We start from the raw sequence: 12,311 nt of genomic DNA on the forward strand, positions 1-12,311 counted from the left end.
AGAGAGAGCGTGTGTATATATAAGCATGCGTGTTTGAGCGTGTGAGCACGTGTGTCTGTGTAAGACCGAGCATGTCTCTGTGTGTGATTGTGGGTGTGTCTATGTATGTTTGTGAATGAGAGAGCGTGTGCTTGCGTGTGCACTGTGTGTGTGTGAGAGAGTGTGTGTAGGTGCGAGACTGTTTGTGAGAGAGAGAGAGACTGTGTGAAAGAGAGGCTGTGTGAGAGAGAGAGAGAGAGAGAGAGAGAGAGACTCTGTGTGTGACACACACCAGTGTGTACGGTGGTTACATGGGAAGTTAGAGAGGTGGGTGTGTAAATATGCAGATGGATGGTTCAATGCTCGGATAGTTAGTTAAAGGGATGTGTGGCTGGTTAGCTGGAGAAGGAGACCAACAGCCAGAGCGTGAGATAAGTAGATACGTATATCCATCTAGCTATCTGCCTACCTGTCTATTTGTCACTGTCTGGCTGTCTATCTATCTACCTATCTATCTATCTGTCCCATTACACACACCCGGGTTCAGACACAGGGTGAAGCTCCCTCCGCACCGTCCCGTCACACACTTCCAGCGTCAGACACAGACTGAGGCTCCCTCCACGCCGTCCCGTCCTATCAGATCAGGAAGCAATCTGTACTCTTCAGAAGCGCAGAACATTGAACACGGAACAGAGTCACACAGCATGGAAACAGACCCTTCGGCCCAACTGGTCCGTGCTGACCCAGATTCCCATCCAAGCCGGTCCCATCTGCCCACGTTTGGCCCGTATCCCTCTGAACCTTTCCCGTCCGTGGACCTGCCCAAGTGTCGTTAATATCCCTGCCTCACCCGCTTCCTCTGGCAGCTCGTTCCACATACGGACCACCCTCTGGGTGAAGAAGTTGCCCATCGGGTCCCCTTTAAATCTTTCCCCTCTCACCTTAAACCTGTGCCCTCTAGTTTCAGACTCCCGTACCCTGGGGGAGAAAGGACTGTGACCGTCCACCTTATCTACACCCCGAGAGAAACCTCCGCACCTGCCCATCACCATCTCTCACCTGCGTCTACCTATCACCACCCTGTGCCCACCCCGCCTCCCCTCTTCTGTCCACCCATCACTGCCCATCCGGTCCGTACCGACCATGTTGCCCAGCGAGCCTGTCTCACCTGCCCACGTTTGGCCCTCTAAACCTCTCCCACCCACGGACTGAGCTTGATGGATTTCAAACGTTGCCAATGTGCCCGCCTCAACCCCCATCTCATTCCACATATGCACCACCCTCTGGGTGAGGAAGCTGCCCCTACGCCCCTTGTCAATCTCCCGCCTCTGATCTTAAACCTACACCCTCTTGTTTTTAACTCCCCCCCCCCCTTGGGAAAAAGTCTGTGTGCTTTCACCCTGTCTATGTTCCTCCTGATGTTAAACACCTCTATCAGGTCACCCCTCAATCTCCTACATCCCAGGGAGCAAAGTCCTGGTCTATGCCACCTCTCCTTGTGAACCAGTCCCCATCCGAATCCGGTCAACGTCCTCGTAAATCTCCAAGTGTGGTCTGACCAGAGCTCTATAGAGCTGCAACATCACTTCACGGCTCTTGAACTCAATCCCCCAAGTAATGAAGGCCAACACACCATACGCCTTCTCAACAACCCTATCGACCTGCGCAGCAACCTTGAGGGATCTATGGACGTGGACCCCAAGCTGGTAGCTCATTCCAAATACGCACCACCCTCTGTGTGAATAAACTGCCCCTGATGTCCCTTGTAGATCTCCCGCCTCTGATCTTAAACCTATGCGCTCTTGTTTATAGCTCCCACCCCTCCCTGGGGAAAACACTGTGTGCCCCTGGTGATCTTATACACCTCTGTCAGGTCACCCCTCAATCTCCAGAATCCCAGGGGAATAAAGTTCTGGTCTACGCAACCTCTCCTTGTGACTCAGTCCGGGCAACATCCTGGTAAATCTTTTCTGCAATCTCTCTAGTTCAACGAATCAGAGTCAGGTTTATGTGACGTGAAATATAACATCTTCCCTGTAACAGGGCAACCAAAACTGTGCACGGTACTCTTTCTTGAGGTGGTGGGTGCAGATACATCAGGGACATTTAAGAGACTCTCAGATAGACACATGAATGATAGAGAAATCTTTTCCGCACTCTTTCCAGTTTAATAAGAGACAACAAGAAATCCTGCAGATGCCGGAATCCGGAGCAGCACACACAGTGCTGGAGGAACTCAGCAGGTCAGGCAGCATCCGTGGAGGGAAACAAACAGTCGAGGTTTCGGGTCGAAACCCTTCATCAGGACTGGAAAAGAAGAGGGCAGAAGCCAGAATAAGAAGGGGGGGGGGGAGGAGCACACGCAAGAAGGGGATAGTTGAGTACAGGTGAGTCCAGGTGAGAGGTTGAGGCCGGGTGAGCGGTGAGTCCAGGGGACAGGTGAGTCCAGGTGAGAGGTGAATCCAGGGGACAGGTGAGTCCAGGTGAGAGGTGAGTCCAGGGGACAGGTGAGTCCAGGTGAGAGGTGAATCCAGGGAACAGGTGAGTCCAGGTGAGAGGTGAGTCCAGGTGAGAGGTGAATTCAGGGGACAGGTGAGTCCAGGTGAGAGGTGAGTCCAGGGAACAGGTGAGTCCAGGTGAGAGGTGAGTCCAGGTGAGAGGTGAGTCCAGGGAACAGGTGAGTCCAGGTGAGAGGTAAGTCCAGGTGAGAGGTGAGTCCAGGGAACAGGTGAGTCCAGATGAGTGGTGAGTCCAGGTGAGAGGGGGGAAGGTAGGTGGGTGGGGGAGGAGGGGGTGGGGAAGATGTAATAAGCTGAGAAGTGACAGGTAGTAGAGGCAAAGGGCTGAATAAGGAGGAATCCGGTGGGAGAGGGCAGTGGACCATGGAATAAAGGATGGGGAGGGGAGGAGAGGAGATGGGCAGGTCGTCAAGGTGGGGGAAGGGAGCCACAGGAATAAGGGAATACGGAGTAGGGGAAGAAAAAGAATGGGCCGGGTTACCAGAGGTTTGTGTATTGTTCTGGTTTAATAACATCTTTCTTACAACAGGGCAATGAGGACTGTACAGAGTTTTCCGCAACACCACACAACACAGAACATAGAACATAAAACAGTACAGCACAGGAACAGGCCCTTCGCCTCCCCCCCCCCCCCCACGTCTGTGCCGAATTAAACTAAATCCCACCTGCCTGCACACAGTCCATATCCCTCCATTCTACGGCAGAGTACACAAACATGTCATCATTTGGAAGAACCATAAGATTCAGACGCAAGATTATGTCTTGGTTTAATAGCTTTATGTGTGAAGTACTGCACCATGAATCCGACAAGACACTGTAGTTTTAGATATGTGCTGTAATATAATATATCAACAGTATAATTTGATCTATAACATTGCCAAATATACAAACATCTAATTTTATGTGTAATGTACCATTGCGTCGAAACAGTATAATGTTATCTATAACTTTGCTAAATATACAAACATCTAATTTTATGTGCAATGTACTATTGCACAGAGACAATATGATTTTACTTATTGCCAAAGATAAAAATGTTGTATAATTTTATGTGTGATGCACTGTTGCAAAGAAACAATGTGATTTTATTTGTAACGTTGCTGAATATAAAAATATAATTTTACTTGTAATGTACTAATGCATAGAAACAATGTGATTTTACCCATAACATTGCCAAAGATAAAAGCATTGTATTTTACATATGATGTACTGTTGCACAGAAACAATATGATTTTATCTATAACATTGCTAAAGATAAAATCTTTGTATTTTGGATATGATGCACTATTACAGAGAAACAATGTGATTTTATCTGTAACATTGCTAAAGATAAAATCTTTGTATGTTACATATGATGTACCATTGCAGAGAAACAATGTGATTTTATCTGTAACATTGCCAAAGATAAAAACTTTGTATAACTTTACATATGATGCACTATTGCAGAGAAACAATATGATTTTATCTCTGACATTGTAAAATATAAAAATATATATTTTTACGTGTAATGTACTATTGTACAGAAACAATATGATTTTATTTATAACTGCTAAATATATAAGAAAATTATATAATTTTGCGTGTAATGTACTATTGCAGAGAAACAATGTGATTTTATTTATCACATTGCTAAAGATAAAAACGTTGTATAATTTTACGGGTGATGCACTGTTGCATAGAAACAATCTGATTTTATCTATAACATTGCTAAATATAAAAATATATATTTTTATGTGTAATGTACTATTGTACAGAAACAATATAATTTTATCTATAACATTGCTAAATATAATTTCACTTGTACTGTATTATTGCATGGAAACAGTATGATTTTATTGAAAACATTGCCAAAGATTAAAACATTGTATAATTTTACGTGTGATGCACTTTTGCAGAGAAACAATGCGATTTTATCTATAATATTGCTAAATATATTAAAATGTATAATTTTACGTGGAATGTCATATTACATGGAAAGAATTACTTTACTAGATACAATCATAATATCATAATACTGCAATGGATAATATAAGATTGCTAAATATTAAAAATAAAATTGCGTATGCATTGTATTGTGTAGCATAATCTAACTTTGTTATTAAAAATACACAATATACTGTGTAGGATAACAGAAAGTCGTTAAATGGTTTTAAAAAATGCAATTGTACACACAACGTAACAATGTCAAGGACAATTTAACGTTGCTGAATATTTTTAAAATATGCACAATATAACATTACAACGGGTAATATAATATTGTTAAATATTAAAAATATACAAAAATGTGTAGAATTATAGAACATAGTTAAATACTAACAAGTAAAAGCTTATAATAATGATAGGGTAATTTAATTCTGCTAAATATTAGTAAATAAAATTTAATCCACAATATAACATTGTACAGGGCAATATAGCATTGCTAGATATTTTAAAAAATGCAATTTTATACGCAATATAACATTGTAAAGAACATTAACACATTGCCAAACATAAAAAAATAAACACAATAAAAACTAACAAAACTTGATATGACATTGCCGAATATATAACTGGGGAGAATCTAAAATTCGAGACCGAATAAGATTTCTGTTTTAACCCCTATGTTCATCAAGTAGCTTTGAATGTTATAATTTGAGATATAATTTTAGGCTTAAAATAATGAAGCAATGGTATGATTTTATCTATATCAACTCCAAATATAAAAAACATCCGGTAGTTTTATATATAATGTAATATTGCCTATAGGTACATAGCTTTGCTAAATATAGCAGTGTTCTATGCACAGTCTGACACCTGTGAAGAGCAATGTAACATTGCTGAATATTTTTAAAAACAGTGTGTGCACAATACGACCTTGTACAGCACTCTTGACCTCACAATCTACCTCGTCATGGCCTTGCACCTTACTGTCCGCCTGCACTGCACTTTCTCTGTAGCTGGGACACTTTACTCTGCATTCTGTGTTGTTTTACCCTGTACTACCTCGACGCTCTGTGTAACGTATTGATCCGTACGGACGGTGTGCAAGACAAGTTTTTCACTGGACCTCGGTACAAGTGACAATAATAAACCAATTTACATCGCTTGTCACAAAATAAAACAATATGCACTTATAAATAAAGTGACTTTCTCACGGGATCACTGGACATGTTATAGTTTACGTATCACTAAGTATAAAATTATTTAATTTGCTACACGACGTTACCAAATCGTTGTGTCATGTTATATGGTAAATTAAACCATTAGACCGTTGCTAAAAAATACAGTAAAACTGTAATATTCAGTGCTAAATGTAAAACAAGGTAATATTATTCTGTATAACATAATATTGTACACAATAGTAAAACATTACTGAATATAACATCAACAGTATAATTTTATATGTAATACCAATGCAACTACAACAAAATACAATGGTACAGGATAGTATTCTACAAGCAACATGATGGCTTGTAAGATACAGTAAGGTAACGCTACAATTATTCAACGTGTAGGTAACATTGTTAACATACAACGATACAATACAATGTGACTTATCATGCGATACAGTTACGTTGCACTACAGTGTTACATATTCATAGCACCAAAATGAAAACTATGACACTACGTATATAACTTAACACTTCATGGGAAGTTATAAAGTAACTTAATTTGACAGGGCAAGATCAATGCAACATAAAATGATATAATTTGATACAGATTCTTATTTCCGTTGATAAGCTTTCGGTTCGGGACCGCACAGAATTCAACTGAAGCTAATCTAGGCGTCTGTTCGCGATTATATTGTGAATGGTTTGGATTTGGAACTAACCGTTGCGCAGGCATACTCCGGGAGTTGCAATTTGCCAGTGCGCACGTATGTAATTTTATTTTAAAAAAGAAAATACTTCTTTTTCTGTTTTGCAGATGACTGAATCCCAGCCAACAGTTATCCTTCTCCGTCCCTTGTTTCCAGAGAGTTTACGGCGCGTCAAACAGTCGGACTGAGAGACAATTCCATTTGATTTAATTGAAGGAGAGCCTTCGTGCTATATCGGACGATTTTCCTTCAACCTAACCGCAACAACAGATTAAAACAAAGATCACTTAACCCCCGAAAACAAGAGGGTTTTTTTGTAAATTAACGCCCGTGAATTTAACCGCAGTACCTCTCAAAAACAAAAATGAGGGGAGAAGTCCGGAGCCTGAAGCCACGAGTAGTTCTAAACGCGGTTACAACCCTGTGCCGTCTCACGGGCTTCCCCACGATTTACCCGGCGATGGAGTTCAGACCAGAACGTATCGTCCAGAGAAAACCCGAACGTATTTGTGGTTGTGGGAAAGGTCGAGGAAGGGGGAGGGGGAAGGGGGGGAGGAGCAATTTTTTTGTTGTAAGAGTCTTAAATTCGCCGTCTCTCTGCATTAATTTCCACGTTACTCAGGAGCGTTTTGAAAGCATCACAGGCAAAGAACCACGAGTACTAGGTCCCGGCGACGGTGACATGTACACGGGAAGCTACACAGAAACTCAATGATGTATTTGTATTTAGATGAAACGCTGGAAGTAAACGCACACACATACACACACTCACACACACACATACACACACACATACACACACTCACACACAGACACACACACACAGACACGCACACACACATACACACACACACACACACATACGCACACATACACACACTCACACACAGACACACACTCACACACAGACACGCACACACACATACACACACACACTCACACACACACATACACACACTCACACACAGACACACACTCACACACAGACACGCACACACACATACACACACTCACACACAGACACACACATACGCACACATACACACACTCACACACAGACACACACTCACACACAGACACGCACACACACATACACACACACAGACACACACTCACACACAGACACACACACACATACACACACAGACACACACACACACAGACACACACATACGCACACATACACACACTCACACACAGACACACACTCACGCACACACACATACACACACAGACACACACACACAGACACACACATACACACACATACACACACACAGACACAAACACTCACACACAGACACACACATACGCACACATACACACACTCACACACATACACACACTCACACGCATACACTCACACACAGACACGCACACACACATACACACACAGACACACACACTCACACACAGACACACAGACACACACACACTCACACACAGACACACACACATACACACTCACACTCAGAGAGAATGGGCGAGCTTGATTTTGAGTGTTGAATGTTGAGGGTGATCTTGTTCTCAGACCCCCGACAACGCCGGCGGTCAGCGCCCGGGGAGAAGGTCAGGGCTGCAGTCCAGCTGATGTCGAGATCAGAGGTCATTGTCCAGCCAAGGTCAAGGGTAACACAGGGGGACTCGGCCACGGCGATCTCCCCGCCGTCAGCTCCGCGTTTTCACAACATTTCGACCCCAGGGTGCGGTTTTATTTGGCTTTAAGAGACGAGGCGTCCACAGAGATGACCCAAAGATCAACAGATGGCGAGGTTATTTTTCCAACTGTTGTATGACAGAGAGAGGCGGAGAAAGGGAGAGAGGGAGGGAGGGGGAGAGAGAGAAGGGGAGAGAGAAAGGGAGAGAGAGGGAGAGGGGGAGAGAGGGGGGAGACCTCAACCAGCCTCCTGCTCTCCGGGGAAACCAGTCCCAGCCCTCCCCTCCTCCTCCTTCAGCCTTCCGAGTTCTGCCAACCTTTCCCCGTTATACCCCCGCCCCCGCCCACCCACCCCCCCCCACCCACAGCCCTCGGCTGTCGGATTTTCCCTCCCTCCCTGCCTCCCGCCGCTCACGATCACCTCTTCAAAACGCACCCCAGGCGTTTTATCACCCCCGCCCCCGGTTTGACGACCCTGGGCTCGTAACTCGGTGGAGCTCAGAAGGACGAGGTTGGGGGTGTGGGGGCTGGGGTAGGGGGACGTGGGGGTGGGTGGACGTCGGGTTGGGGGAACGTGGGAATGGGGTGGTGGGTGGGTGTGGGGGTGGGGGTGGTGGGGTGGGGGTGGGGGTGGAGGGGTGGGCGTGGGGGTGGGGGTGGTGGGGTAGGGGACGTAGGGTGGGGACGTTGGGGTGGGGCTGGGTGGACGTCGGAGTGGGGGGTGAGGAGGGGGCGCATCTCATTGAAACCTCCCGGACACTGAGAGGCCTGGATCGAGCGGACGCGGAGAGGACGCCTCCTCAGGGGCGGTGGGGAGAGTCCGGGACCCGAATGGACGGACGGGGACGGATTTCTTCAGCCGGGGGGGTGAGGGGGAGGGGCGAGGGGGAGGGGCGGTGGGTGTGTTTAAGGCGGAAATGGGTGGGGTTTGGATGGGGGAGGGTGTGGGGAAGAGGGGGTGTTGTTAAGTGTGACGGGGAAAAGGCGGGAGAACGGGGCTGAGGAAAGTCAGCCACCATTGAATGGCGGGGCAGTCTCGATGGGCCGAATGTCCTGATTCTGCTCCTATGTCTGATGGTGTGATGGTCATCTCCTCTCCAGCCCTTGGCCTCTCTGTCACCCACACACACACACACACACACACACACACACACGTCATATCTCTCTCTCTCCCTCTCTCTCCCTCTACCCCTCTCTCCCGCCACTTTCTCCCTCCCTCCGTCTCTCTCTTTCCCTCTCTCCCCTCTCTCCCACTCTCTCCCTCCCCCCTCTCTCCCTTTCTCCCTCTCTCCCTCTCTCTGTAACAAAAAAAGGTGTGTATCTGAGTGTGTTTCTGTACGTGTATGTTTCTGTGTGTGTGTTTACTATGTGTGTGTTTCTGTGTGTGTGTTTCTGTATGTGTTTAGTATGTGTGTATGTTTCTGTGTGTGTGTTTTCCTGTGTGTATGTCTGTTTGTATGTGTTTCTGTGTGTGTATTTCTGTATGTTTCTGCATGTGTATTTTTGTATGTGTGTGTTTCTATTTGCGTGTTTAGTATTTGTATGTTTCTATTTGTGTATGTTTCAGTATGTGTGTGTTTCTGTATGTGTGTGTTTCTGTATGTGTGTGTTTCTGTGCGTGTGCTCAGCGTGTGTGTGTTTCTGTGTGTATGTGTGTTTGTGTATGTGTGTGTTTAGTATGTGTATGCGTTTCTGTGTGCGTGTTTCTGTGTGTGTGTGTATGTTCAGTATGTGTATGCGTTTCTGTGTGTCTGTGTGTGTGTGTGTGTGTGTGTGTGTTTCTGTGTGTGTGTGTGTGTGTGTGTGTGTGTGTGTGTGTGTGTTCAGTATGTGTGTGTGTTTCTGCACGTGTTACCAAATCTGGTAACGTTTGATACCAGATATTTGATATCAGCTACTTTCAATCGAAAGAAACATATTATACCGGGTTTTTGGACACCAGATGGGAGATGTTGGACTCTAGCTGATAGGTATTCGATATAAAGTGCTTGGTACTTGATTTTCGATGCTAAGTAATTGATACTAGATATTGGATATTAAGTATAAACGTCGACAATTCCTCCCCCCCCCCCCCCCGCCCAGATGCTGCTCGACCCGCTGAGTTCCTCCAGCAGATTGTGTGTTGCTCCAGATTCCAGCGTCCCGAATTATTTGACTCTAGCTATTCGGTACTAAGTGATATTAGATATTCAGCATGAAGCATTTGGTACGAGATGTTCGATTCCAAGTACTTGATACCAAACATTCGCTAAAAAGTGATGTTAGATATTCAATACTCTGCTGCTAGTTATTGATACCAAGTGACGTTAGATATTCAATATATTTGTTACTAGATATTGATACCAAGTGATATTAGATATCAATACTATCTGCTACCAGATATTGATACCAGGTGATGTTAGATATTCGATACTATCTGCTCCTAGATATTGATACCAAGTGACGTTAGATATTCAATATATTTGTTACCAAATATTGATACCAAGTGATATTAGATATCAATACTATCTGCTCCTAGATATTGATACCAAGTGATGTTAGATATTCGATACTAAGCGTTTGATACTAAATATTCGATATTTTGTGTTTGATACTGGATATTCGAGACTAAATACATGATACGATGGTAAGTATCTGACAGTGGAAATCCGATATTCGATACAGAATGTCCGATTTATCGGGGTGAGGAACCGGCGCACCTGATTTCACCGACTGTCCTGTCTGCCGAGCACCGTCTCTCCGCTGGGTTGGGCAACTTTTTCGGAAGGTCTAATGTCACAGGGGAAGGTAAGGGGGCAGTTCTGGCAACCAAGCCCCCTCCTCCCTCTCCGCCCCTCCACCAACACCCCTTTCCTCTCCCCTCCACAGTTCCATTTTTATCAGATGTCCAAGGTCAAGTTAAAACCCGGCCTGAGTCCCGGGGGTAGAGGTGGGCGGGGAGGGGGTGGGTGTGGGGGCTGTCCGGAGATCCCTCAGAGAGCCCCCGCCGACAGACGTGAGGCCCATCCGTTCCCGCGCCTCATTCATCGTGAGAAAAGAGGGCGGCGTGTTGTGGGGCTGGCGGCCGTCTGACAGACCGGGCAGTGGGAGAGAGAGAGGTTGGGGGGGAGGGAGGGAGGGGAGGGAGGGGATAGAGGGGAGGGGAGGGGTATAGAGGGATGGAGGAGAGGGAGGGGGATGGGGGTGAGGGGAGGGAGGGGGGATAGAGAGAGATGGAGTTAGGAGAGAGAGAGGGAAGGAGGGGAGAGGGGGAGGGAGGGGAGAGAGGGGAGGGGGAGTGGGGCGGAGGGACGGGAGAGAGAGAAAGATGGGGAGGGGAGGGAGGGGAGGGAGAGAGTGGGGAGAGAGGGGGAGAGAAAGAGATAGGGAGGTAGGGGAGAGGGGGAGAGGGGGTGGGAGGGAGAGATAGAAACAAAGAGAAACAAAGAGAGGGGAGGGAGGGGAGAGCGGGGAGAAGGTACAGAAAGAGGGTAAATGGAGGGGGGAGGCAGGAGGGAAATGGGGAGAGAGGGAGAGAGAGTCAGAGGGAGGAGGAGTCTATCTATCTGTCTGTCTGTCTGTCTGTCTGTCTATCTATCTATCTATCTATCTGTCTCTATCTGTCTCTATCTGTCTATCTATCTCTATCTCTATCTATCTGTCTATCTATCTATCTTTCTTTCTATCTATCTCTCTATCTATCTATCTATCTATCTATCTATCTATCTATCTATCTATCTATCTATCTATCTATCTATCTGTCTGTCTCTGTTTATCTGTCTATCTAGCTATCTAATCTATCTATATCTATCTATATCTAGCTATCTATGTGTCGATGCCTATCTCAGAATATCTGTTAACCAGATGTCGAACTATCAAACCAGTTCCTTATTTATATGATGAATCTATCTATCCATATCTACTTAGCATCTGTTCATCCATCTATCTACCATTCCATGTCTATCTCATAATATATCTATAAATTGTTGTCCAACTATCAAACCAGTTGCTATTTTTATGATAAATCTGTCTGTCTGTCTATCTGTCATCTATCTATCTCTTTATCTATCAATCATCTATCTATTTATCTGTCTATCTCTCTATCCATCTGTCTATCTGTCCATTTATCTATTTATATCTATCTATCCATGTTCTCTCTCTCTACTTCTGTCTATCCAACAAATTTTGTCTCTGTCTCTCTCTCTCTATTTATCCATCCATCTACCCATTCCTCTAACTTGCGCTTCTCTCTCTCTCTCTCTCTCTCTCTCTCTCTCTCTCTCCTCTCTCTCCTCTTCTCTCTCTCTCCCTCTCCTCTCTCTCTCTCTCTCTCACTGCCAACCTCTGTCCCTCTGCAGCTCTCTGAATCTTTGCCCCT

Source organism: Pristis pectinata, chromosome X, assembly GCF_009764475.1.
Source record: "Pristis pectinata isolate sPriPec2 chromosome X, sPriPec2.1.pri, whole genome shotgun sequence".
NCBI lineage: Eukaryota > Metazoa > Chordata > Chondrichthyes > Rhinopristiformes > Pristidae > Pristis > Pristis pectinata.